The 27491-nt window shown below is 35.5% G+C and overlaps 1 long non-coding RNA gene and 1 pseudogene across 11 annotated transcripts in view; one reads left to right on the forward strand and one right to left on the reverse strand.

The window, feature by feature from the left end:
* LOC112860548 (surfeit locus protein 2 pseudogene) overlaps positions 1 to 8008 on the forward strand; it is a 49902-nt pseudogene extending 41894 nt beyond the window's left edge.
* LOC147584241 (uncharacterized) overlaps positions 1 to 27491 on the reverse strand; it is a 386937-nt gene that overhangs the window by 159596 nt on the left and 199850 nt on the right. The window lies entirely within an intron of this gene.

The raw sequence follows: 27491 nt of genomic DNA on the forward strand, positions 1-27491 counted from the left end.
GCCAGAGTGGGGCACCTGGGTGGTTCAGTTGGTTGAACTTCAGTCTTTGGCTCAGGTCATGATCTCACAGTTCATGGGTTTGAGCCCCATGTTGGGCTCTGTGCTGACAGTTCAGAGCCTGGAGTCTGCTTCCCTCTCTCTGCTCCTTTCCTGCTCATACTCACTCTATCTCTCTCTCAAAAATAAAGAAACATTAAAAAAAAATTTAAATAAAATACAATTTTGCCAGAGTACAAATAATTGTATCTGTTAAGCAGAAGACACAACAAGAACTAACATTCTAAATTTTATGACATAATTCTGACCAACAGAAATGACAGAAGAGTAGAAAAAGAGAAGACTTGTTATGAAGATATAGTTTGGGGCCTGCCAATTAAAAATATGTACTTATGGGCAAACATTCTACATCTCTGTTTTACCATATGTATAATGAAATAAAAATGATCTATGTAGGGGAGGAAAAATAATTTTTCCTCTACCCTTCAAGTTTCTTCACTGAGATGCACCCCCCCAATAATATAAGATACATTAACAGGAGAAAAACAAACAGAAGTTTAATAACACATGCACCTCCAGTATACATGAGAGATACCCTGGAAAACTGAGTAACTACCCAAAATGGCCCAAATTACCACCTTAAATTCCATCTTCAGCTAAAGACAAAAGAAGATGTTGGGGTGGTAGGGGCCAGTTATGGGAGATTATCAAGAAAAGCACAGTAAACAAGGGTAAGGTTGCTATGGAGATTTAAGTCCTTGCCTTCTTCATTTTAGCAGTTGCTAGAGATTTGGAGTCATCCTTCACTTCCTGGTACAGAGAGCAATTTCCCCTATATGTATAAACATCTCTTACGAAAGGGTAACTTCTACTGTTTTCAGTTTTTCCTGTCTGCTGTTCCCTAAAAATAATCAGCCTAAAATAACTCACGTGCCAAAAAGAAATATTTTGAGGTAGATTCTGCACACCTTCATCTACTTTTCAACGGTGTGCATTGGGCAACTTCTGGTTCAAAGTACATATCTCATATATTGTTGGCATTATTATTATTGAATATATAAAGTCACTAAGCCACCTAAAGTTCATAATAAACACCTAAAGTTAGTCCAGACTTCAGAAAAACAATTCAAACCATTCAGAGAAAAGATGCATATGTCTTTACAGCCATAGATTCTGAACAGAAATAAACATTTAGAGAAATAGAATACAGCAAAAAATAAATAAATAAATTCTAACTTTACAATCTTGACTCAATTTGGTCCATATGCCCATGCTATTTTCTTTTGCTGAATTTTCCTTTTTACTTATTCAAATTATATTATTTAACAAATCAGGCAGGAATTGCTTCCGTATGGCTAATCTAATCTTTGCTTTCTTCCCGCATGGAGCTGTTATTTTCCTTTATTCATTTTTGCATTGTCTCTCTTTCCTCTTTCTTTTTTTCTTTTCCTGTTTTATTATTAGAAACCAGTGGTTTGCTGAAACATTGGAGAAAGCACAGAATGCTGGTAACTAATACTGCACCCTGCTCCTGAAAGATACCCCCTTACAGATGTCACTGAGCCACACAAACATGGATAAGGGTAAGAAAAGTGCATCACAAATACCTCATTTGAGTTTCTCTACTCCAAGTAAAGCTAACACTAAGACCTATATGTCATGAAGCTACATCAGCAGCAGTTTCAACTCCCTGAGGACAAGGACCAAAATATCCATTATTGAAGTAAGAAGTCTATTTCCATTTTGCACTTCAGCTCTCTATTTCTGTATAAAAAATACATTAAGAATCATGCAAGTATATACTCTGCTTTTCATTCAGATAATTTTGCATGAATTATCTCAGGGCAAAAATATAATAAGTTAAATCCAAATGCATAAAAAAAAAACTGCAGTGAATAATAAAATGGCACTTAAAGTATAGACTTAAGCTGTCAACATATTCCTCAGTAGTTTACTTTACTATCAACCTAGTAAAGTATATATTAAAAAAAAGTGGTACACTATTTTGCCCTTAAAGGTTAGATTATGACATATACTAAAAGCATGACTGGGGGCGCCTGGGTGGCTCAGTCGGTTAAGCAGCCGACTTCAGCTCAGTTCATGATCTCACGGTCCGTGAGTTCGAGCCCCGCGTCGGGCTCTGTGCTGACAGCTCAGAGCCTGGAGCCCGTTTCAGATTCTGTGTCTCCCTCTCTCTCTGACCCTCCCCTGCTCATGCTCTGTCTCTCTCTGTCTCAAAAATAAATAAACGTTAAAAAAAAATTAAAAAAATAAAAGCATGACTGTTCTCGAAGCATAAAGTTGCATGCCAACGTATGTATTCTCTGCCTTCAGTTCTATAAAATGTATATTTAGAGTTGTTATCAGAAATACCAACTGATTGCAATATTCGTAACAATAAAAGAATCATTTCTAAAATAAGGCCCATATCATGGAAACACTAATTTTAGTATTTCCTAAAATTAATGTGGGAGGAAGGGTGTGTCTGTGTGTGTATCTTTAAAGGGTATTACCATGAAAGAGAAAACGTATATACCAAAGTAACAATAAGAAAATGTCTGTATTCAAAAAGAGGTAAAGGTAAAGTAAAAAGGCTCTGTTCTTAGAAAATCATTGACCTCCTTACCTTTCCCACATATGCTCTGATTAGCTCAATAGCAATCTTTATCTAATCCGAAGTCTTCAACCTTGAAAAAGCACTCATCTCTATGCAAAGCAATTAGGGAAAAAGTGTTCCCTGCACAAAGTAGTTTCTCAATAATGATGCTTTGGCCATCCAGAACAACATGGATAGGAGACAGGCATTAATGAGTCAGGTCTGCTGGAAATAGCACACATTTTAGAAATCAAAGGCTTTGCTAGAAAGGGCATAATTCCATCTCTGAAGGTCACAGAGTCCTTCACATTCACTTCATTTCTGGATATTGTATGCTGAAATTACAATCATCCTCCTAAGCCTGGTTTGCATCTGCTGAACCAGGTCAGCAAAAGGAATCCAACTTTAACACAACTGAAATTCTAATTATTTGTACATGGTCATTATTTCTGGGGAAATTATTGCAGGGGCACATATCTGTCTAAATATGTCCATTGAATTTTTATTTTCTGCTCTTTTGCTCTCAAGCATATTGCCGATGCTGGAACAACTTACCAAGGAAAACTAAAAAAAATTCTAAATCCTTCAAAAAAAAAAAAAATAGTAAAGCCGGAATACTAGTCTGAAATAGACCTACACTCCCAAACCAAGCATTAGTACTACAATTTATGTTAAATTTTATAATCTTATACAATAGTTTAAGTTGAAAGTTCAAGACATGCACTGTAGTTTCTTCCAAAAATGGCCACGATAAGATTTCTGGTCCCATATGCTTTTCCAGAACTTTGCCACTCTCTCACCAAGAGGTGTGGTCTATTTCCCCTCCCTTTGAAATTGAGCAGGACTCTACCACTGCCTTGACAAAGAGAATATAGGAAGAGGTGTTGTGTGACTTCTGAGAGTAGGTAAAAAAAAAAAAAAAAAAAAAAAAAGAAGGCAATTCAGCCTTTGCTGGTTTCCCTCTCTTTCTCTGGGTATGAGCCTTGGGAGCCTTCTGCCAATTTGTAAGAAGTCCTGCTACCCTAAAGCCACCAAGTTGGCAAGATCACATAGAGTGACAAGAGACAGAGATGCCCAGTCTCTAGTCTTCAAATCTTCCAGCTGGGTCCTACACATTATGGAGCAGAGACAAACCAGCCCACCATGCATTGAAAATATTTCTGACCCACAGAATCGCTGAAAATAATAAATGATGTTTTGTGTTACTAAAGTTTTACGAAGTTTTATTATACCATTATAATAATTAGAACACTTCCATAAAAGAAATAAAGAGCAGTGGTGCCTGGATGACTCAGTTAGCGTCCCACTCCACTCAGGTCATGATCTCGTGGTTCGTGGGTTTGAGCCCGTGTCAGGCTTCATGCTAACAGCTCAGAGTCTACAGCCTGCTTTGGATTCTGTGTCTCCCCCTCTCTCTGCCCCTCCCTCGCTCGCTCTCTCTCTCCCTCTTTCTCTCAAAAACAAATAAACATTTAAAAAAATTAATAAGAAAATGTATTAATTATTGAAAAAGAAATATAGAGCAAACTTGGGGCAAGTGTTCCATTTACTGCATCTGACTCTTGCCTTCATTTTTACTGCCTTTGAAGAATAGTGTAAACTTTCCAAATCAGTATTCAATTCCTTAATGAAATGGAACTGCATGTCCTATCAAATATACAAATATGAGTGATATAATGCCCATTAAATACTTTGAACCTTCATTAAGATCAAAGTATATGTAAAATCTTCCCAAAGGAGACCGAAAGATCTGCCATTTGCCCACATTTTCTGGGACAACACCCATCACACCTCTTCCCATACATATACACACTACCTTTGATATGGCCAACAGATAAAACAAAAGACAAGATAGATACATGTCTCTCTTATTCTTCATTCTTACATCCAAATGTAGGAGCCAAAGGTAGGCTGCCTCTAAATGGGCCACTTTGACATATTGATTATTTCAGATAAAAGTTACTTAAGAGACAGTCTAGGCAAGAAAGACACTCAGGCCCTTCTCTGTACCCCTGGAAACAGGAAATAAAACTCTCATGTGAAAGGTACCCTCCCTGAAGCAAGAAATAAAGAGACATCTTTATCATCAGAGATGGGAAATTTAGAGCTGAGAAGGCTGTATAAACAACCTTTATTTACTTCTTACCAATTTATGCCACAACCCAAATTCTGTTTAAAATTCCTTACTAATTGGAGATGCCAAAGTTAAGTTTTCTTTGTCTTGTCAAGTCCTCACAGATGTATTGTCTCTTTGTCTAAAAAGTACAAAAACTTCCAGCCTTGGTCATTTCTTTAGGATTTAATTTCATTATTGAGCCCCTGTGCACATGTAATAAAACTTTGGTTCTCTGTTAATCTCTCCCTCTGGAAGATGCTGAGGGTAAAGAAAAAGCTTTCCCTGCCTTCACAACATTCCAGCTTCTTGTCCCTGAGAGTAAAGTCCAAGCAAGAGAAATTAGTAACTTGAGGGGACTGTCAGAAGAAATTGATAACCTTCAATGACAAATCTCTAAACAGAGAGAAGTAACAGTTTAATGAAAGATTTGCTCATTACCTAACTTTCAATTAAAAAATGAAGGTTGACACCAAAGTTTTGCAACTCTTACATATTTGCAATCATCATCATAGTGACAGATTTTTTTTAGGGATGTATTAAGCACAGACACTTCCTCAAAGAATTTCAGGGAATAAGAAAAATGATAGTTTTAATCTCTCTGAAACTAATGTTTTATTAATCTTGTAAGTCTGAAAAACTGTTCATCTGAAAACAATCTCATTTATAATAGCATTAAAAAAGAACAAAATACTTAGGAATAAATTTGACCAAGGAGGTAAAAGATCTATCCACTGAAAATTATAAGATCAGTGAAAAAAGTTGAAGAAGAAGCAAATAAATAGAAAGATATGCTATGCTCTAAATTAGAAAAATTCATGTTGTTAAAATGTACACACTATATAAAGTGATCTACAGATTTAATTCAATTCCTATCAAAATTCTAAAGTCATTTTTCACAGAGATAAAAAAAAAATCCTAAAATTTGTAAGAATCACAAAAGACCCTGAAGAGCCAAAGCAATTGTGAGAAGAGCAAAGCTGTAGGCATCACACTTCCTGACTTCAAACAATATTACAAACTACCGTAATCAAAACAGTATGGTAGCAGCATAGGGGTACACACACGGACCAACAGAACAGAATCAGAACCTAGAAATAAATCCACACATACATGGTTAATTAATTTATGACAAATGAGCCAAGAATATTCAGTAGGGAAAGGATAGTCTTTTTAATAAATGGTGTTAGAAAAACTGGATTGCCACATGCAAAAGAGTGAAACTGGACTGCTATCTTACATGATACATAAAAATCAATTCAAAATGGATTACAGGCTTGAATGCAAGACCTAAAAGTGTAAAACTCCTATACGGAAGCATAGAGATAAGTTTCTCAGACATTGGTCTGCAAATGATTTTTTTGGGTTTGACATCAAAAGCAAAAGCAACCAAACCAAAAATAAACAAGTAAGACTATATAAATCTTAAAAGCTTCTGCTCAGCAAAGGAAACCATCAACAAAATGAAAAGGCAACTTATGGCATGGGAAATGGACAAAATATACACAAACCACACATTCAGTAAGAGGTTAGTACCCAAAATATATAAGGAACCCATACAACTGAACAGCAAAAAAGCAAATAACCAAATTAATAAATGGACAGAGGACCTGAATAGATTATATCTTCCAAAGAAGACATACAAATAGCCAATAGCTGCTCAACATCACTAATCAGGGAAACACAAATCAAAATCACCATGAGGTTATCCTAAACCACTATGTTAGGATTGGTATGAAAAAGATGAGAGAGAACAAATGTTGGCAAGGATGTGGAGAAGAGGAATACCTGATACACTGTTGGTGGGACTATAAACAAGTATAGTCACTATAGAAAATATGATGGAGGTTCCTCAAAAAATTAAAAACAGAATTGCCCTATGATCCAGCAATCCCACTTCTGATATATATCCAAAGAGAACAAAACTGTTATCTTGAAGAGCTATCTGTATTCCCATGTACACTGCAGTATTTTTCACAACAGTCAAGGTGTGGAAACCATCTAAGTGTTCGTCAATGGATGAGTGGATCAAGAAAAAAAAAAACATATATATATATATATATATATATATATATATGTGTGTGATAAAAATGTGATATATATATATATATATATTTGTGAAAATATATATAATCAAACAGTATGGTAGCAGCATAGGGGTACACACATAGACCAATAGAACAGAATCAGAACCTAGAAATAAATCCACACATACATGGTTAATTAATTTATGACAAATGAGCCAAGAATATTCAGTAGGGAAAGGATAGTCTTTTTAATAAATGGTGTTAGAAAAACTGGATTGCCACATGCAAAAGAGTGAAACTGGACATTTTTGTGAAATCACACACACATATATATATTATATATGTATGTCATATATATATATATATATATATATATATATATATATACAAAGATACATATAATGGGATATTATTTAGCCTTAAAAAGAAGGAAATCATGGTATTTGTGACAATATTGATGAAAATGGAGAGCATTATGCTAAGTGAAATAAGGCAAACAAAGAAAGATGAATACTGCATGGTATCACTCATAAGTGAAATTTTTAAACAAAAGGTCAAATTCATAGAAACAAAGTGGAAAAGTAATTGCTAAGGGCTGGAGGAGGTTGGTAGAATGGTACAAACTTTCAATTATAAGATGTATAAGGTTTGAGTATCTAATGTGTGACTATAGTTGATAATATTATATTGTATAATTGAAATTTGCTAAGAGAGTAGAACCTAAATATTCTCACACACACAAACTCACACAGACTCACCCTATGGCACATCAACAAGTCCCCAGAACATGTGCTGAGGCATCCCCAGGGCCAGCGGTACCAGAGAGCTCTGCGTGAATATGAAGAGTGTCAGAAGCAGGGTGTGGAGTGTGTGTCTGCCTGCCTCCTTCACAAAAGGAGACCGAGGAAAGACCAGACGGACAGCTCCAGGCCACCTCGCCTGAGAGAAGCCTTCTGGGAACCTGCATCCAGCAATGACAATGCAACTGTGAGTGACAGTGATGACAGCATGACAGACCTCAAACCACTGGAACTGTTCACCAGAAAGGACCTGGGAGGGACTGAGCATGGTGACAGTACCAATGACTTTTTGACAGAAGAGGAGGACAAGAAGCCATGACACCCAACAGAGAAAGGCCCTGGGGACAGAGAAGAGATGGAAATGGACTAGGAACTGGTCCTCAAGCATGGGAAGAGATAGTTGGGTTCACTGAAAAAGTTCAAAAGTCATCACCATACACCTAAGAGCTTCAGCTTTTTTAAACAGTCATGTTAATAAACGGCTGCTGGAGAAAAACAAAAATTAATTAATTAATTAATTAATTAATTAATTTTTATAATGTATATGTATATCAAATCACCACATTGTACATATTGAATATCTTACTACTTTTCAATTATAAATCAAAAACTGAGAAGTTATTTAAAGAAAAACAATAAACTATCTTATGGTTATTCTGCAAATATTATAGAGCAACTAAAATGTGCAGTGGGAAATTCTAGGTATTTTGGGGTATGAGGAATCTTTCAGAGAAGTATAGTACAGGAGATAAGGTCTTCCCATAAATAACATAGAAAATGATGAAATAAAGAAAAACAGATAGGGTTTTTCAGATATTAGAGAGATTGCTTCCATATGTAGGAGAACAGTCATGAAAGGTCTCATCAATGGATAGCAAACTGAATATTTGGGGAAGAAAATTCCGTGAAGAAAAATTAACATGTATAAAAGCTCAGAATTTGTAAAACATCATTGAGATCAAGAGTGGATAAAATGGAAATGGGATTGGAAAGGTAAAATAGGATTAATATTAAGGGGCAATATTAAGGTGGGAGATTGGAGTCTTTGACTGATAGGAAAAGTTTGAATTGATTATTTAAGAAACAGAAAACAATTGAAGATTTCTGAACAAGGGAATGACATAATATGGGTTGTACTTCAAGAACAGTGATGCCTTTTGCTTATATGGCACTTTATCATTAAAAAGCATCCCAATGTATTTTATCTCATGTTTGTATCACAAACCTCTGTGAGGCATGTAGAGATTATTATCAAATAATCCACCCCAAATCATAGTGTTATTTGGTGGCATAAGCCAGACTCAGAGCCAAGCTGTTACTAAGGTACAGCAGCAGGCTCTCTACTAAAATGCAAAGTGAGCTAGTTGGTGGTGTATAAAGACGAACTGACAAGTCAGGGAGGCTGTGAAATAAACCCTGTGAAAGATGATCAAAGTGGGGACAAGATGAGACTTGTCTCCGTGATACAGGAAGCAAAATTATCCAGGTAGAAGAATTTAAACGGCATTCTTCACTGAAAAGCAGCAATTGTAAAACCGTTGAATTTTGTTTCATATGTACTGCCTTCAGTAAATCATCCTATGACTCTCCAGTTTATAAAAAGAGACTTTTATGAAGCTCTTAGTAACTAAATTACCAGCATAGAAAATTAAATGGAAAATATACACATTCCTTCCTACAAAATAAAATCTTAACAAATTCTTATTTCAGGAAGTTTATTTTAACACTAGATTATGAAAATATCATGCTCTGACACTTACAGTGGAATGATATCAAAGCACAGTATTACAAAGGTTTTAAAATATTCAAAACATTCTAACAAGAGTAAAATTCTCCTTTGTATTCACTTCAATCACCATAAGGAAAATCACCACAAAGTAAAAGGATAAAGCGCTTCTTTTTCTTTCTCCTAAACCTTAAAACAATTCAAAAAAGTTCCATCAACAGTTTGGACTTATACATACAGATCTAATTAAAAAGCCTAGAAGTGCAGGCCAAGCTAAGTCTTAAGCATTTGAAATTGCTAAAAATCAATACGAAATTAACATGGTAAACTATGGTTAGTCTTGAAGATCTTTGCAAATTTACAAAATGCTTCCAAATCATGGCAGCTCATCTCAAATGTTCCAAGGAAGCAAGACAGTTTTGCCATATTTCTATTTTCCCATGAATGGTAATGATAATTATTCCCCCTTCCTCCTGAGTGGCTTGTGCTGTGCCTTATTACAAAGGGGGAAAACAATGATTTATAAACATTGGGCCAAAGAGAAACAGGGCCAAATGGATATACCTGAGCACCAAGAGTCCCCAGGGCAGAATAAATGTCCAGGATTTCCACAGAGTATGGGCAGAGTTTCAAGAGCTATTTGAACAGAAAATGAACTAAAACAATTAAAATGTTGATGCATTTTAACTGACAAAATCACCTTCTCTCCTTAACAACTCTGCCAAAGCTATCTTCACAAGCAAATGTCAGGAGGCACAGTTCATAGTTAAGTCGACAATCAAACAAGAACAGCTGCATGTGTCTGGCACATTGGAGACTCCGAGAGTATTTACTAAACAGACAACCTAGGAGCCACATATGCTAAGTAAGGACAGTACCCACCTTGAAGTTCATGAGAAAATATTCTACCAAAGTCCAAGAGAAAGGGGAAAGAATGTTTACTCCCAGGAATGAAAGCATTCACACTGGCACGCGTGTGAGCCTCATCCTGTGACACTCAGAGCTCTTAGTGCATTCATTTTCAATCTCTCCCAGATGCAACTTTATAGGTCGGAAATGCCTAATGCTGGATATGCTAAGTGGGCCCTTCTGTCTGTAACAAGACCACCAACTGTACTGAAGGAAGTGCCTCAAATAATGAGGGAGAGAAGTACCATCAGTGTTTCTCCCTTTATTGTAATACTATCACAGTCACTTTATCATTCAGATACCATTTTTTAAAAAGAACTCATTGAACACCGCAGAAAATACTCTTCTGCCTACTGAAAAGTATGCTGATTGGAACTGAATTGGCTTAATCTTTTTAGTGTTTTGATCTTAAGGGTTTTTATTCATCTCAGGCTTTTCTATCAAGAAAGATATTCTTGTATGATCCCTGTTCATCAACTAATTGGCTTGACTTGAAAGTCACTACATCTCTGTGTAAGTTCTTCTATTTGCAAGATGTTAAAAGGATTATAAAATCTATAATGTAAACTGCTGAAAAAAATTTTAAACTTCATTGTTAAGACTGTGGTTCATATACATTTTATTTTTTTAATTCCTATTAATTTTCAATACATCCATCATATTCTTTCCCAAGTATATATCAAGTATCAACAAAAGCTTCATGTGTTCAGAGTCAAGAAAGAATTGCAACTTTCCTCCTGAATTCCCTGTCTAGGATGTTGGTTATTTTCACTTATACTTTGACCTTGATAAACGGTCTCAGCACACTAATAATAAACATAATCTCTTCAAAGAGGCATAAATCAGCTGATCAACATGCCAACTACAGTGAATAACAAGGGATAAATGAGCCTGTTGAAAAAATACCCAGAATGATGCCACTAGTGATAAGGAATTGCAGTAAGTGTATTAAAATGAGATGACCACTGTAGGGGGGAACCTGGCTGACTCAGTCAGGTGGAGCAAGCTCTTGATCTTAGAGTCGTGAGTTCGAACCCTACGTTGGGTGTAAAGATTAAATACAAAATTCTTAAAAACAAATAAAAAATAAAATAAAATGACCACTATAGTGTTTATATCTCATAGCTCTCCCATGTTGATAGGGCACAGATATCTGTCAATATCAATATCACATGCCCCAGTGTTTTGCTGGAGGGTTTCCATACAACAAGTTAAGGTACAACTTCAGCCCAAACTCTCCCCAACCATACTTCTTCTCTTTCCCTTTACCTATTTTCACAGGTAGAATGCTGATGGTAGCTGGCCTCAGAAGCAGTTCCTGAGTATAAATATCAAACATTGCACAGAAGGAATCCCTGTTTGATGTGATGTAGGTACGTCAGATCTGATGACTTCCCTGATGAAAACACTAACAGATTCACAGTTAGTTTTCACAATAAAATCCTGGCTCCTTCCAATGGCTCACAAGCTCTGAGTGGTCTGACTCGGGCCACACCAGCCTTCCTCCTGTACCCCTAGTGGTCATTTATAACTTTGAAATAAAAATAATAGCTACCTCAAAGGATGCTTTAAACATTAATGGAAGTTCATATTCATAAAGGACTAGGAAGTATGTCTGATACATACTAAGTGTTTTGCTGATTGTTCCTCCCTCTAGGTTTGTGTATTTTCTGTCTGCTTTATTAGGAATGTAATTATGCTAGCTCTCAGCTAAACTGGCCACTCCTCAGAGCAGCCTTCCCAAACATCTCATCCAAAGAAGCAAAACCACTCACCTTGACAGGTTACCCTTTCTCTCAATGCCTTCATTGCTTTCTGTCATTATCTCCTTCTTATATTTCTTTCCTTTCATTCTGTCATTTCTTATTATGACACAAGCTCCATAAGGGCAGAGACCCTGCTTCCTTTTGAATCTCTCGTTCTTGACATAGAACTTGAACATATATTGGGTATTTGTCTAAATATGTGTTTAGTTAATTAGTTAATGGGATCATGAGATCTGGATCCCAATTTCATTATTTGGAAAGTCTCCTAATTCCTCAGAGTTTCAATTATCTCATTTATAATTAAAGATAATTACTACTTCTCTACCTGTGCTTCAGTTGGAAATGCAAATTGGCTAATCTACATGAAAGTGCTATAGAAACTGTAAATATTGCTCAAATATTAGTTGTTACTTTAAAGAAACAAGCTAAAACAGTAGAATAAGTATTAGATCACAAGTCAAAAGCCTAAATGCAACTTCCTTCCAGTCTTTATTCTGAGACTCTGAGTAAACGTACTTTCCTGAGCATCTGATTCTTCATTAAAGAAGGATGGTAATTTGGTTTTATGAGAATTACATGACTCATCTAGACAATCATAAAAGTCGTGTGAATATGTATAAAAGGTTACTTACAAAATAGTGGAATCATACCAAGACAGCCTTCCCATTCCCCTCACCTTGATTATACTTTAGACAGGCATCTCTTTGACTATAAACCCTGATTTCCCTTTCTTAGGGCATTTTTTTTTTTTTTAGAAAACTTGCAATTGTAAATTCTTTCTCTGAGAGAAATCTTCTCTGAGCCTCTTGTAAACCAAAGATATTTTCCTCTAAGACTTGGGAACCATCCACTTGAGAAGTAATCATCAACAAAGATACTACTCCTAACTCTGAGTTCCGTAGGAAGGTAGGAGCCTAATTTTGATGAGCAACAATTAGCAAACACAGATTGTCTAATCACATTGACCAGTGTCCTCAGGTATGTTTCCATGAATTCACTCCAGTGCTTAAAAACTCTTCTACATTTTATTTCAACAGAATTTAGTTCACTGTCACCTTTATTCCAATAACCTCAATTCCTATTACAATAGAATAAAGACTTCCTTGACAGTTTAAACTGTCTGGTGAAATTTTTCTTTAAACAAATTATAGGAGTGTAAACAATGGCTCCTTTGGATTAGATTGAGTTTATCACAAACTCCACCAAAACAATCTGGATCAGACTGAGTCGTGACCATCTCTCTCAAACTTTTCCATCCTCGGGAGTATATTTTTAGAGCAGTTTTAGGTTCACAGTAAAATGGAGAGAAATATATAGAGATTTCTCAAATAATGTCCTGCCCCCACACATGCATAGCATCCCCTGTTATCAACATCCTCTACTAGGGTGATACATTTGTTACAACTGATGAACCTACATGGATACATCATAATCACCCAAAGTCCATAGTTTATCCTAGGATTCACTCTTGGTGTTGTACATTCTATAGACTTGGGCAAATGTATAATGACATGTATACAGCATTATAGAATCATACAGAGTATTGTCACTGCCCTAAAAATTCACTGTGCTCTGCCTATTGATTCCTCCTTCCTCCACTCCCTGCCCTAACCCCTGGCAACTTGGGTTTTACTGTTTCCACAGTTTTGCCTTTTCCAGAATGTCATATAATTGGAATCATACAGTGTGTAGCCTTTTCAGATTGGCTCCTTTTACTTAGTAATATGCATTTATGCTTCTCTGTGTCTTTTCATGACTTGATAGTTCACTTCTTCTTAGTGTTAAATAATATTCTATTGTGTAAGATATACCAGTTTATTTATCCATTTGCCTAATGAAGGACTTGTGGTTGCTTCCATGTTTTGGCAATTCATGTGCACGTTTTTGTATGGACATAAATTTTAACTCCTTAGGGAAAACACCAAGGAGTGAAATTGCTAATCACATGACAAGTGTATGATTAGTGGACTGGAAACTGTCAGAGGCACCTGAGTGGCTCAGTCAGGTAAGCATCTGACTCTTGATTTCGGCTCAGGTCACGATCTCATGGTTCATGAGATCAAGCCCCACACTGGGTTATGCTCTGAGAGTGCAGGGCCTGCTTGGGCTTCTCTCTCTTCCTCTCTCTCTGTCCCTCCCTCACTTTCTCTGTCTCTCAAAATAAATAACTAAACTTTAAAAAAAAGAAAGAAACTGTCAAACTGTCTTCCAAAATGGCTGTACCATTTTGCATTCCCATCAGCAATAAATGAGAGTCTTTGTTGCTCCCTCTTCTTGCCAGCATTTGGTGGTGTTAGTGTCCTGAATTTTGGGCATTCTCACTGTAAACTGATAATTCACTGTTGTTTTAATTTGCATTTTTCTGATGACATACAATGTGAAGCATCTTTTCACATGCTTATTTGTCATATTTGGTCATCCTTCAATCTTTTCTCATCTTCTCATTTCTATGTCAAATACATCTAAAAGACCATCACCTCCAAGTTTCTCCTTAAAATTTATGTTCACGTGCAAATAATTTGATGATAGTGATTGTTCAGTTTGATTGTAAAATCTTTGTAACACTTGTCATTGTTGTCATTCAACATAACTCATTTCAGTGCCTCAGTCTCTGCTCCTGTGAAACGAGTAAGCTGGATCAAACAATTCCTTTCCAGTCGTGTTATTTGGGGAATCTAAAATGTTTTTCAGAGGCTTTCTCAATATCTTGATACTGCATCTATAATCTCTTTGGATGCTTAAGGGAAGATACAGGGATGATAAGCCCTCTATGCAGAGCATGCAATGTAACTGCCCTACATAATTTTTTTAAGGTTTGAAATGTATGGATTTTTACAATTTTCTTCCCATCATTACTACTATCCTGAAACTATATTTACTAGCAATCTACTTAAACCTCTCTGGGATAAATTCAGCTCTGAATGACACATGGTGAAACCAATTTTAAATACTGGATGTCAAAATTAAATCGACACTTATTTAGCAGGAAATTATGACACTGCTTTAAATTTCCAAAGATTTCTGTTGCTCTTTTTAGAAGTTATCAGTCCTATGAAAAATATCACATTGTTGTCCTGGATTTGTTCTGAATTCAGACTTACTCATCTCATACCTTGCCTGTGGGTCTCCCCAGTTCCTGAACTTCTCTGCTCAGAGTATCCCTAAGTTTAGAACCATTAAAGCATCTGCTTTCAGGAGATACATTCGGAATTTCCAGACAGAAATACCCGTGAAAATCAAACCAAAGGTGAGTATCAGAGTAAATCAGATTTATATTTGACTCAGTGACTGATTTTCATTTGATCAACTGCCTGATTTCTTTATCATCATTTTGCAGGTGAGTCACCGTTAAATGTCATGGTTGCTTTATGTCAAAACAAAGTGAAAATCTGTTACTATCAATCTGTGAACATAAATTCAAATATAGTAAGACCTTCCTTGAGAACCTATGATAAAATCTTAGCTTTTCAAAGAACTAATCAGTACAAACAGAACATAAAGAATGCCCTCCATGTTTCATTTGATTTTCCATTTTGCAACCATTTGATAGTGACTGTCTTTTTGATATCACAAACAGTTAGCAGACGAGTATAGAAGAAACAGTTATTCCTTAGATATAAATATTATGGGTTAAGCTCACTGCAAATCAATGTAATACAAGAATCTTAAGGAAACAAATTACAAAGAGCTCCAAAAGAAGCAGACACTTCATATTGAACCATATAATATAAAGTAACATTTAAATGGTTTCAAATGACTTATTCCTTTTTAAAAAAATAATTCTAGGTAATCTTTTAGATTACCAGGATATATTCCCAAAAAAATAAGTGAATACTTACACTTATTCATTAGGAATCAGAAAAAAGAAAACATATCTAGCATTTACTGAACATATACATTGCTCATTTATTCTTCAAAACAGCCTTACAAGGGAAGAACTGCTACTTTCATTTTATAGATGAGAAAACTAAGGCTTGGAGTGCCTAAATAGAACTTATCCAAGGACATAAAATAGAAATGTTAGAGCCACATTTGAAATTAGTTCCGTTTAACTCAAAACCTATCCTTTTTTCTTTATACTACACTGCCTCTGGCATTAAAAGAATGTTCTACTATCAGGAGAATAGAGGCAATGTTAAAAAGAAAACATCCAATCTTGGTGATACATGTGATCTGTCCTTCAATTTCAGCAAAATGGGAGGACTGAAGTGAAGCCTAGGTTTGATTTAGAGGCTTTGCTGTGTTGTTTCATTAGACAGGGGAGCTACCAAGCAGTACGTTTTATACGGTTTCTATGAAAAAGGATTTTGGGACTTGATAATGGAGGTAATTGTGCTTAAAAACATTTTGAAATAGATTAAAGAGATAACAGTGAGAAATCAAACATCTCCGTGCAAATATAATGGCAGCCCATGTTCCTGGCACAGATTTTTCTTAGGAGTTTGCAGACAAAACTACAATTCAGGGCCAGAGATAACTCTTTAGTTACAGATGCCATAGAGAAATTTGTTTCTGTAGCCACATTTATGAAACCCAATTGCCACTTTGTCCATACCCCGGAAGAAAGACCTTCTACAATATTTGGTTGTTTTTCCTAAAGCAATGTTCTAAATCTATTGCTTGCAAACTCAATGACCTTAAAAAGAAACTCTCAGTGCTGCCTGAAATTAGTGAACGTTGGAATTAGATGTTGTTACTTTAAAACTCATCTTGTATTTCCAGACTCATTGCCTACGACTCTCTCACGTGGACTCTTGTCTAGCAAATGGAGGTTAATAACTATCCTAAACCCAATCCATCCTTGAATTTGTTCATGCTGCTCTCCCTACCTGAAATAGTCATTTCCCACTGTAATACTACCACCAGTACTGCCTAAAGAATCCCTAGATTATCACTATTACTTGCAAATAATAGAAAATCCAAATGGGGTGCCTGGGTGGCTCAGTCGGTTGAGTGTCCCACTCTTGATTTTGACTCAGGTCATAATCCCAGGGTTGTGAGATGGAGCCTGGTATCAGGCTCCGCACTGAGCATGGAGCCTACTTAAGATTCATTCTCTCTCTCTCTCTCTCTCTCTCTCTCTCTCTCTCTCTCTCTCCCTCTGCCCCTCTCCCCCACTTGTGTGCCCTATGTCTAAACTTAAATATATATAATATTTACTTGTCTTAAAAATTTTTAAAAGAAAAACCATGACTTAAATAATAAAGATCTTAAAAATACCTAAATTATATAAATGCAGAGGAACTCAGTTTGCATGTTTTGGTTAATTTTCTGTCACAACAGTTTTCAAAGAACCAGTGTTTTCCTTCTTTCATTTGTATTGTCACCAGTCTGCTGGGATTCATTACATAGCTAACAGTCAAGACCACAGCTGCTGGAATTAGACTACTTGAGTTCAAACTCTCCTGCTTTATAACCTTCAGAATACATATATAAGTTCTCTGAGCTTTAGTTTTTTCATCTATAACATAGAGATAAAAATAATTTCTAGGATTTAATGACTTAGTACATGTAAAGTGAGGATTTAAACTAAAACTAAAAACTAAACTAAAAACTTTAAAACTAAAAACCTTAAAATAGCACGGGGCACATAGTATTTAGCAACATTTTCTATATGTTTGTGCTCATGGGAAAACGTAGTGTCTGTTTGTCTCTCTCCTTTCTCTTATAATTAGAGATTAAAGATCTCCTACAAGCTACCAAGTAGCCATATCTTACAGGTCATGTCTGTGCCTAGCTACAAGGAAAGCTGGGAAAGGGAGCTTCTGGTCTGTTGTGGAGTCAGGGCTCTACCATCAAGGACATAGAGAAAAGTCATTGCAGGGAGAGGAGTGACTGTTGTATATTCAACCAAAGATGGCTGTCAAAATCACTCGTTAGCCCTCAAAAAATCACTAGTTATTCAAAGGTCTATCTAAAACGCTCCTCCTTTTATGAGACCCTTCCTGATTTCCAAACCAGGAATCATTTTTTTTTTCCTTTTTCAAGACCTCTAAATAGTTATGCAAAGTGTCAAAATCAATCATGTATTATACTTTAAAAATATTTAAGAGAATTTAAGGCTGAATGAAACTATATAACCTAGTTCGATCAACTTTGTGATGATCAAATTACATCTATAACATACAAATCAATTAAAATAACCAAAAAGAGTTAACCATTTAAATGTTTATCCTCTATCAGGTATGATAATAAGTGATTTATCTAAGTATTTTATTTACTCTGCACAACACTCTTACAACATTAGAGTTGCAAATAGACTTGCTTTACAACATATTCCCAGTAAACCTCCTCTCTCTTGACCCCTTAACAAATATAGCTATTTTGCTATCCAATTTAATTCTCACAATGAAATCAAATCTATAAGCATACACACACAATTAAAAAGATTTATTATGGAGAAAATGCCTTAAGAAAGCTGAAACTAATAATTCTCTAACTCCCCATTTTTCACTGGGGATTGATAGCCATTTTGAAAGAAAAATGGTTGAATGCTCAGATATTTGTTTACAGATTTGCTTTTTATTCTTTCATTTAGTACTATTTAGAGTTTGCCAAATTTTAGTATAGAAGAGGTACCGTGAAGCTCTGTATATACAAAACAGTGGTTGCAGTATTTCGTAAGTGATAGGACATTTTCAAGCATAACATTGATTATATGGAATTACCATTTTACCCTTTATTTTAGAAAGTAACTCAAGTATAACATGTGAATCCATTGTACTACTACCATTTTACAGATCAGAAAATAGTTTCAAAGAGAAAACATTAGTTACCCAGGGACATAGAGCTAGTAATTAGTTTAAGTGTGTAATTATAACCCCTATTTGGTCTGACCCAAAGTCAAAGTGGCTAATAACTACAGTTCCTGCTTATTGACCTCCACCTACAGTGTTAATACCTTCAATGCAGAAATTATCTCTTGGTGTTGCCCTAAGTACATAGCCTAGTGTTTTATGAACAGAAGATACTTAAGGTATATTTGTTGTAATGAGAACTCTGAAAATTAATCACAAAAAAATTCTGATAGTGGTCTTTGCCTTTCAAATGCTCCAAGTCTTGGAGGAGAAACAGGAACCAAAGTTGACTAGAGTTAGCAATAAGAAAGACATTCTACCCTAATACTGGCAGTAAAAATAATAGAGGCTTTACCTATGCCTCTTTTCTTTTTGAGAGAGAGAGGGAGAGAGAGAGAAAGAGAGAGCAAGAAGGTGAGGGGCAGAGAGATAGGGAGAGAGAGAGAATCCCAGGCAGACTCCACACTCTTATTGCAAAGCCCATGCAGCGCACCATCCCACAAACCCTGAGATCATGACCTGAGCCAAAATCAAGAGTTGGATGCTTAACTGACTGAGTCACCCAGCCTCTCCTGTGCATTTTTAATTTTTTTTAATGTTTATTTATTTTTAAAAGAGAGAGAGCACACACATGCATGCCGTTGGGGGTGGGGAGGAGCAGGGGGGAGGGATCCGAAGAGGGCTCTGCGCTGACAGCAAAGAGGTGTCCTCTCATAAAACTAAAACCTAACTTATAACCTACTCTCACCCTCTTTGGCATTCTATATCATGTTTAACACTTAATCCACAGCTCTGAGTATGAAAAGCAAACTACATTCATTCTGCTTATTTGAATCAACTTAAATCTAACTCTAAGCCTTCATCTCTCCAGTTGATAAATCTAATCTTAATTATTATTTCCAAGGCTCTATTCACACTCTCAACAATAGTCATGACAAAACTCATGCAGCACCAAAGTTAAGATGTATCCCTCTGGTCATTAGGCATCTGGCTTTCCCTATTACTGCTGAGATTCCTATGCTTTGGCCTACGTGGTCTCTTCAGGGCTATGGTATCTAGAATCCAAATCCCTAGGAATGTTTAATTTTATGTGTCAACTTAGCTAGGCTATGGTACACAGATATTTGATCAAACACATCTGGATGCATTTTTTAAAATTTATTTTAACGTTTATTTATTTTTGAGACAGAGAGAGACAGAGCATGAACAGGGGAGGGGCAGAGAGAGAGGGAGACACAGAATCTGAAATGGGCACCAGGCTCTGAGCTGTCAGCACAGAGCCCAACACGGGGCTTGAACTCACAGACCGTGAGATCATGACCTGAGCCTAAGTCGGAAGCTTAACCGACTGAGCCACCCAGGCACCCCTGGATGCATTTTTTTAAGGAGATTAACATTTAAATTGGTAGACTTTGAGTAAAGCACTTACCCTCTATAATGCAAGTGGGCTTCATCCAATTAGTTGAAGACCTTACGACAATGACTGACCTCCCTTGAGAAGAGGCAATTCTACCTCTTCTTATATGCAGTTTAGCTGCAACATCAACTCTTCCCTGCATTTCCAACCTGTCAGCCTGCTTACCTGCAGATTTCAAACTTGCCATCCTCCACAACTGTGTAAACCAATTCCTTAAAATAAATCAACCTCTGTCCCTCTCTTTCTTTCTCTCTACTTCTTTCTCTCTCATACACACACACATATATACACATATATGTATGTATCTTCTGTTTCTGTGGAGAACCCTGGCTACTGTAACACACTAGGTGTATCACATGTCAAACTATTCTGGAAGTGATCTTTAATATTGAACGATAACATGGACCTTCCTCTCCTTCCAATTTCCCAGAATACTCAGCCATCAACTGATCAAATTACCAAGGTGATAAGACTCCATTATTCATGTTCTTGCTCCCATGGAGACCTTTTGAAATAATTAACCACTTTTAATGTTTCCCTTCCTTTATTAACTTAACATGCACTTTTAATTAATTCAATTTAAGGAGACATAGGCAGACAGACATCATCATCATCTTGCCCAGATTAGTACAAGAATAACTTTACTAATTTCTTTGCTTTAACTTTTCCATTCTCCATTAAGTAGCCAACATGATCTTTTAAAAACATAAGGCAACTCACGTTATTCCTCTGCTCAAAATATTCCTATGGATTTTCTCCACTTATGGTAAAATTTAAACTTATTGTCATCATGGCTAATTGGGCCCCAGCTGATCTGACCTCTGCTACCTCTTCAAATGTGTCTCATACACTACCCCCTGCACAACAGCCACAATGCTCACATTTCTGTAGCTCAAACAATCTAAGCTTTATAAGCAAATGGCATTTTAGGCCTTTGGTAATTGCTATTAAAAAGGCTTGGGATGCTTTTCCCCAATATATTCTCTTACTGGCTCTACATTTCCATAGGGGCAGAGTGAAACAGTTCCCTCCTCAGATAGAACATCATTGCCTGCCTAGTGAAGCCCAACCACCCATACCACCCCTCACTATCTTTTCACAATGGTTTATTTTCTTCACGACACTTTTTTATTTTCTAAAATTATCTTGTTTATTTGTTTACTTGTATGTTATCTGTGTCTCCTACTAGAATTGAAGTTACATGAGAGTGAAAACTGTCTGCCTTGTTGATGCTAAATTTCTAGGGTCTGGCATAATAATCATTTAATAAGTACTTATTGAATGAAGAAATCCAAACAAGGCACTATCCTCTTTCAGCAACAAATATTCTTGAGGCAGCCAAATAGTCACCTATTAGAAATGGAATCCAATTTTTTTTGTGTGTTTTATTCTTTTTTTTTTTTTTTTTTTTTTTTTGAGAGAGAGAGAGACAGAATGTGAGCAGAGGATGGACAAAGAGAAGGGGAGACATAGAATCCGAAGCAGGCTCCAACCTCCAAGCTGAGCTGTCAGCACAGAGCCCAACGTGGGGCTCAAACTCACAGGCCAAGAGATCATGACCTGAGCTGAAGTCAGATGCTCAACCTACTGAGCTAGCCAGGCACCCCAGGAACGGGATACAATTTAAAGACCTGTCCTCAGGAATAAAGCAAAAGATGAATTTCCAGGGCAACACTAATCAAGAGAGCAAAAGTGCATTATATTCTCAGCCTGAAAACAATATCAGCTGAGAAGTATGGGGCAGGACTGAGCCACCAAGAAAATGGTAAAGTCTGGCCAAAAACAGGCAGCTGCTGAAGCAGAAGCGAGAGAAATTCATCAAATAGATCAGGGTTCAGCAAACAGTTTCTATAAGGACCCAGATAGTAAATATTTTAGACTTTATAGGCCATAAGGTCTCTGTCACAATTAATCAACTGTTTCCATACAAAAGAACATATAGGTAATATATATACAAATGAATGTGACTGTGTACCAATAAAAAGTTAATTACGGACACTGAAATTTGAATTTACTGAAACTTTTAATTGTTTTATTTAGAGATAATTATAGATTAACTCAAGTTGTAAACAATACCACAGAGAGGTCCCACACACCCTAAACCCTATTTTCCCAATGGTAACATCTGACAAAACTATAGCATATTGATAATAATATAATCAATGTACAGAATATCTACAGCACCACAAAGAACCCTCATGTTGTACTTTTATAGCTACACACATTTCTGTCCCTCAATCCTCATTCTTAATTCCTAGCAACCATTAATCTATTCTCCATCCTATAATTTTGTCATTTCAAGAATCCCATAATACAACTCTTTTTATAGAGCATAATTTTCTGGGGAATCATCCAAATTGTTGCATGTATCACGTTTGTAGCTCTTCACTTCTCAGTAGTATATCATGGTATGGATATAATTCTATAGTTGTTCTTTCTTTCTAATTGCTTTTGGTTTTGTTATCTAGGTACTCCTAGCTTCCTAAGTTAAGAAATGTTCTCCCTCTTCTAATTTCTGAAAAAGATTGTGTAGAAATGGCATTAATTTTTTAAACTTTTGGTAGAATTCTCCAGTGAAAGTATCTGGGCTTAGATATTTTCTTTCAGAAATTTTTACATTACAAATTTGTTTCCTTAATATTCATAGGAATATTCAAATGTCCCATTTCATATTGGATAAGTTGTGGAAACTTATACTTTTTGAGGAAATCAGAAATCATCTAAGTTGTCAAATTGATGTATATATAATTGTAGTAGTCCCTCATTATCTTCTTGATATTTAAAGTCTCTATAGTGATAGGTCCTATTTCATTCCTGGTAGTGGTAATGTTTTGCCTTTTCCTTCTTTTGTCAGTATTGCTAGAGGTCTGTCAATTTTATTGATCTTTACTAACAGCCAGTTTTGGTGTCATTGATATTCTCCATTGTTTTTTCTGTTTTCAATTTTCTTAATTTATGCTTTTTATTGTTTCTTTTTTTTCTTTTGGTTTTAATTTGGTCTTATTATAGGCCCTTTACATGGGATCTTAGATTACTGATTTGAGACTTTTCTGCTTATTTAAGCAGTGTTATAAATGTCCTTTTCAAATCTGCTTTGTGTCCCACAAATTTGCTTTAATATTCACTTAATTAAATTATTTCTTTTTTACTTTCTCTTGAGACTTTCTCCTTGACCCATAAATTATATAGAAGTATGTTGTTTAGAACTGTGAGTATTTCCAAGTGGTTTGGAGACTTTCCTGTTATCTTCCTGCTATTTGTGTCTAGTTTAATTATATAGTGGTAAAAGAACAAATTCTTTCTGATTTCAATCCTTCTAAATTTTTTGAGGTTTGTTTTACACTCAGAAAAAGTGGTTTATCTTGGTATATGTTCTGTGGACATTTGAAAATAACGTGTATTCTTCTGGTTGGTATAATGATCTACAAATGTTGATCATATCTTATTGGTTGATAGCAGTGCTATTATTTTATTCTTGCCAATTTTCTGTTTATTTTCTCTGTCAGTTGCTGATATAAGAGTTGTAATAAGTTAAATGGTGACCTCAGAAAATATCTCTTCACTCAGAAGGAGTGAGTGTGACCTATTTGAAAAGAGGGTTCTTTACAGATGTAATTAAGTTAACAATCTTGGGATGAGATCATCCTGAATATAGGGTGGGCCCTCAATTCAATGACAGGGGTCCTTATTAGAGAAAGGGACAGATAGATTTGAGACACAGAGATACACACACTACAAGATCATGAGAAAATGGAAACAGAAATTGAATTTATGTGTCTATAAGCTAAGGAACGCCAAGAATTTCTGGCAACTACCAGAAGCTAAAAGAGATGCATAAAACAGATTCTCCTTAGAGACTCCAGGAGAAAAAAGAATTTGCCAACACTTTGATTTGAGACTTCTGACTTCCAGAATTGAAAGAAGATAAGTTTTTATTATTTTAAACTACCAAGTTTCTGGTACTTTGTTAAGAACTCTAGGAAGCTAATAGAAGGGTGTCAAAGTCTCCAACTATAATTATGAATTTGTTTATGTCTTCCTTAAGTTAATCGGTTTTTGCTTCATACACTTTGTAGCTCTGTGGTTTGGTGCATACATATTTAGGATTTTAATACATATGCTATTAATATACTAATGTTCACATGATCTTTAAATATCAACCTAACTGTTTTGTTATATTTAAAGTGAGCTTTTGTAGACAGCATAAAAGCAAGGTCAAGTTTTTATATGTGTGTCTTTTAAAAATCCACTGTGCAAATCTCTCTCTTAACTGATATATTTAGACCAGTTATATTTAGTGTAATTTTTGATATGGTACAGCTTAAGTCTGCCATTTTATTTTTTGTTTCTTTTTGTTCATTCTTTTTCCTATTTTACTCTGGATTACTTGAACATTCTTTTAGAATTCCATTTTGATTTTTCTGCAGTTTTTCAGTATGCTGTTTACATTGCTTATATAGTAGTACTTCTATCTATTACAGTAAATATAAATAACTCATCACAGTCTACTGGTGTTAACATTTTACCAGTTATTAATACAATTTATAATTTATAAATATAGTTGCCTATTTTATAATATAATTGCCTTAAATATTTCCTATACATATTTGTAGAACCGTATCAAGACAGTACTATAATGTTAGCTTTAATTACCAAACATAATTTAGAAATCTCAAGAGGAGAAGAAAATTTTATAGTGTCATCCATATTTTTGCTTTTATCATGTTGTTTATTTCTTCCTGATGTTCCAAGATCTTTCTTTTACCATTTCTTTTCTGTTTAGAGAGTGTTATTCAGTCATACTTTTCAAGTAAATCTGCTGGTGACAAATTATCCTAATTTTCTTTCACCTGGAAATGTCTTGATTTCCCTAACATTCGGAAGGATATTTCCACAAGGTAGATAAATCTATATTAATAGCCCTTTTCTTTGAGGGTTTGAAAAATGTGTGCTATTTCCTTCTAACCTACATGATTTGTGATGACAAATACACTGTCATTTGAACTGTTTGTCCCTATTAGTAAGTAGTCTTTTCTCTCTCATTGCTTTCAAGATTCTTTTTTTATCTTTAATTTTCAGAAGTTTGACTATAATGTGTGTGTGAATTTCTTCGTGTTCTGGGCTTAAACAACTTCTTGGCTGACTTTTAACATATTTAGGAAGACTTTAGCCATTATTTCTCAAATACCTTTTTAGTCCCACCCTCTTTCTCCTCTCCTTTCTGAAGAGAGTCTAATGATGCATTAGATCTTTTGCTATACTCCACATGTCCTGAGGTTGTTTTTTTTTTTTCCCAATCAATTTTCCCCTTATTTTTCAGACTATGTAAATTTTATTGTTCTATCTTCAAGTTCAGTGAATCTTTCCTCTGATCTTTCTATTCTGGTATTGAGTCCTCTCATTGAGTTTTTATCTCAGTTATTGTATTCTTAGTCCTAAAATTATAATTTGTTTTTTTTCTTTATATCTTCTATTTCTTTGATGAGATTTCGATTTCATTGTTGAGACTATTTTCATTTATTTCAACTGTGTTTGTAATTTCTCATGAAAGCATTTTTATGAGGCTGCTTTAAAATCTTTGTCAGATAATTCTAAGATTTTTGTCATCATGATATTGGTACCTATTGATTTTTTTTCATTGAAATTGGGATTTTCAACTGGAAATAGGGCATATTCAGTATTATGTTATGAGATTCTGGGTGTTATTTAAACCCTCTATTTTTAGCTGCCTCTACTCCAAAAGAAAAATGTGGAGTACTACCTCTTTATTACTTTAAGGTGACGGTAGAAATCCAGGTTCCTCACTTGAGATCCACTCACTCTCAAGGGCAGAAGGGCCTCCTTGATACTGCTGGCAGGATGGGAGTTCTGTATCCCTATGAGGCCTCCACAAATACTATCCTGGTTGAGTGGAACAGGAGTACCTCCACTGACACCATGGGTTGGTAGGGAGTGGCCTTATCATACCTGGGTACTGGTGAAAGTCCCAAATCACCACTAAGCCTCCTCTGACACAATCACAGTGGGATGGTGGAGACCCACCTCATTACTACTAGATAAGAGTCTAGACTCCCCACATGGTTTCCACAGATACTAGGGAGATGGAAGTAGGGACCCACACATGGTCCCTGGTAGAAAAACCAGGGAGTTTGGAATGCCTCATTACAGCCTTGCAAGGGTTTCATTCTCAGCCTTTGTCAGAAGGGTTGGGAGTTGGACTAGTCTTCTCTGTGATGCCTGGCTGAGTATAGTTGTTATTGTCAGAAAATTTTCTGTCTTGCTAAGCTGTTCCTTTCCTAGTGTATGGATACAGAGATGAGGCTTTTGATGTTGTTGTGTGACCATTGACATTTCCAGTTCCTTCATCTCCAAGTATAGGCTATAAGAGGTGAAAAGAAAAGAAACTCATCACAGCATCATAGTGTTATTGTTGGGATCCTGTGGACCCTAACTGGTGTCTTTTTCTATTTTTCAAGGTCTTTTTTTTGTTTCAAATATAATGTTTTTAGATAAATTTAGCAAGAGGAGGACTACTTAAAAGTTCATTTACTCCATCTTCTTGAAAATAAAGTCTCCCAACTCCATATAATTTTAATCTATCATGAAATATTATTCATCTTTTCAATTTTTTCCTACCATTAAAAAATGTAAAACCCTTCTTAGGAGGTAGGCCGTACAGCAATTAGTGGCAAACTGGATTTAGTTCATGTGCTATCAATGTCAGCCCCTAAAATAGATCAAGATTGGAACTATGACTCTTTTTGCTCAGTGGACACAATAGCCTGTACATTAAAAGGGTAAGGTAGACAATCAAAATTTTTTTTAAAAAAAATAGCTTTCTCTTTTCTAATATCTAGAGACTACAGAAAAAGAGAAAATAATGGTTGAGCGAATGCATGAGTAAGATCAGATTAAAATTATTAAAGATCCTAAGGGTCACAAGACATTTCATGGTCTCCTGGACATAATTCCAAATAAAAACAACATGAGGTCATAAAATAAGAGCAAGAAATTCCAACAAAATCTTGATTTTTCTAGTTGTGACTACTTTTATGTTCATTGAGAAATATCCATGACTTCAAATGAAATTTTCAATAATTTTCCTCCTTTGTTTTCACTCTAATCATACATCTAATCTGCTTGTTGAGTAATCCAAGCTGACAAATTGAATACATAAAAGCAACAATTTCCCTTTATATACAGACATTAATTGTATTAAGTAGGTAGCAAAACACATCCACGAATACGATAGATTGTATCGTATTGTAAAATATGTAAAACAAAGTCATAGATAGGAGAGAGAGCTTGAATGTAACTAAGAGTAATAAGATAAAAATGAAAAG

This window comes from Puma concolor, chromosome A1, assembly GCF_028749965.1.
Source record: "Puma concolor isolate L17-30 chromosome A1, mPumCon1.1.hap2, whole genome shotgun sequence".
NCBI lineage: Eukaryota > Metazoa > Chordata > Mammalia > Carnivora > Felidae > Puma > Puma concolor.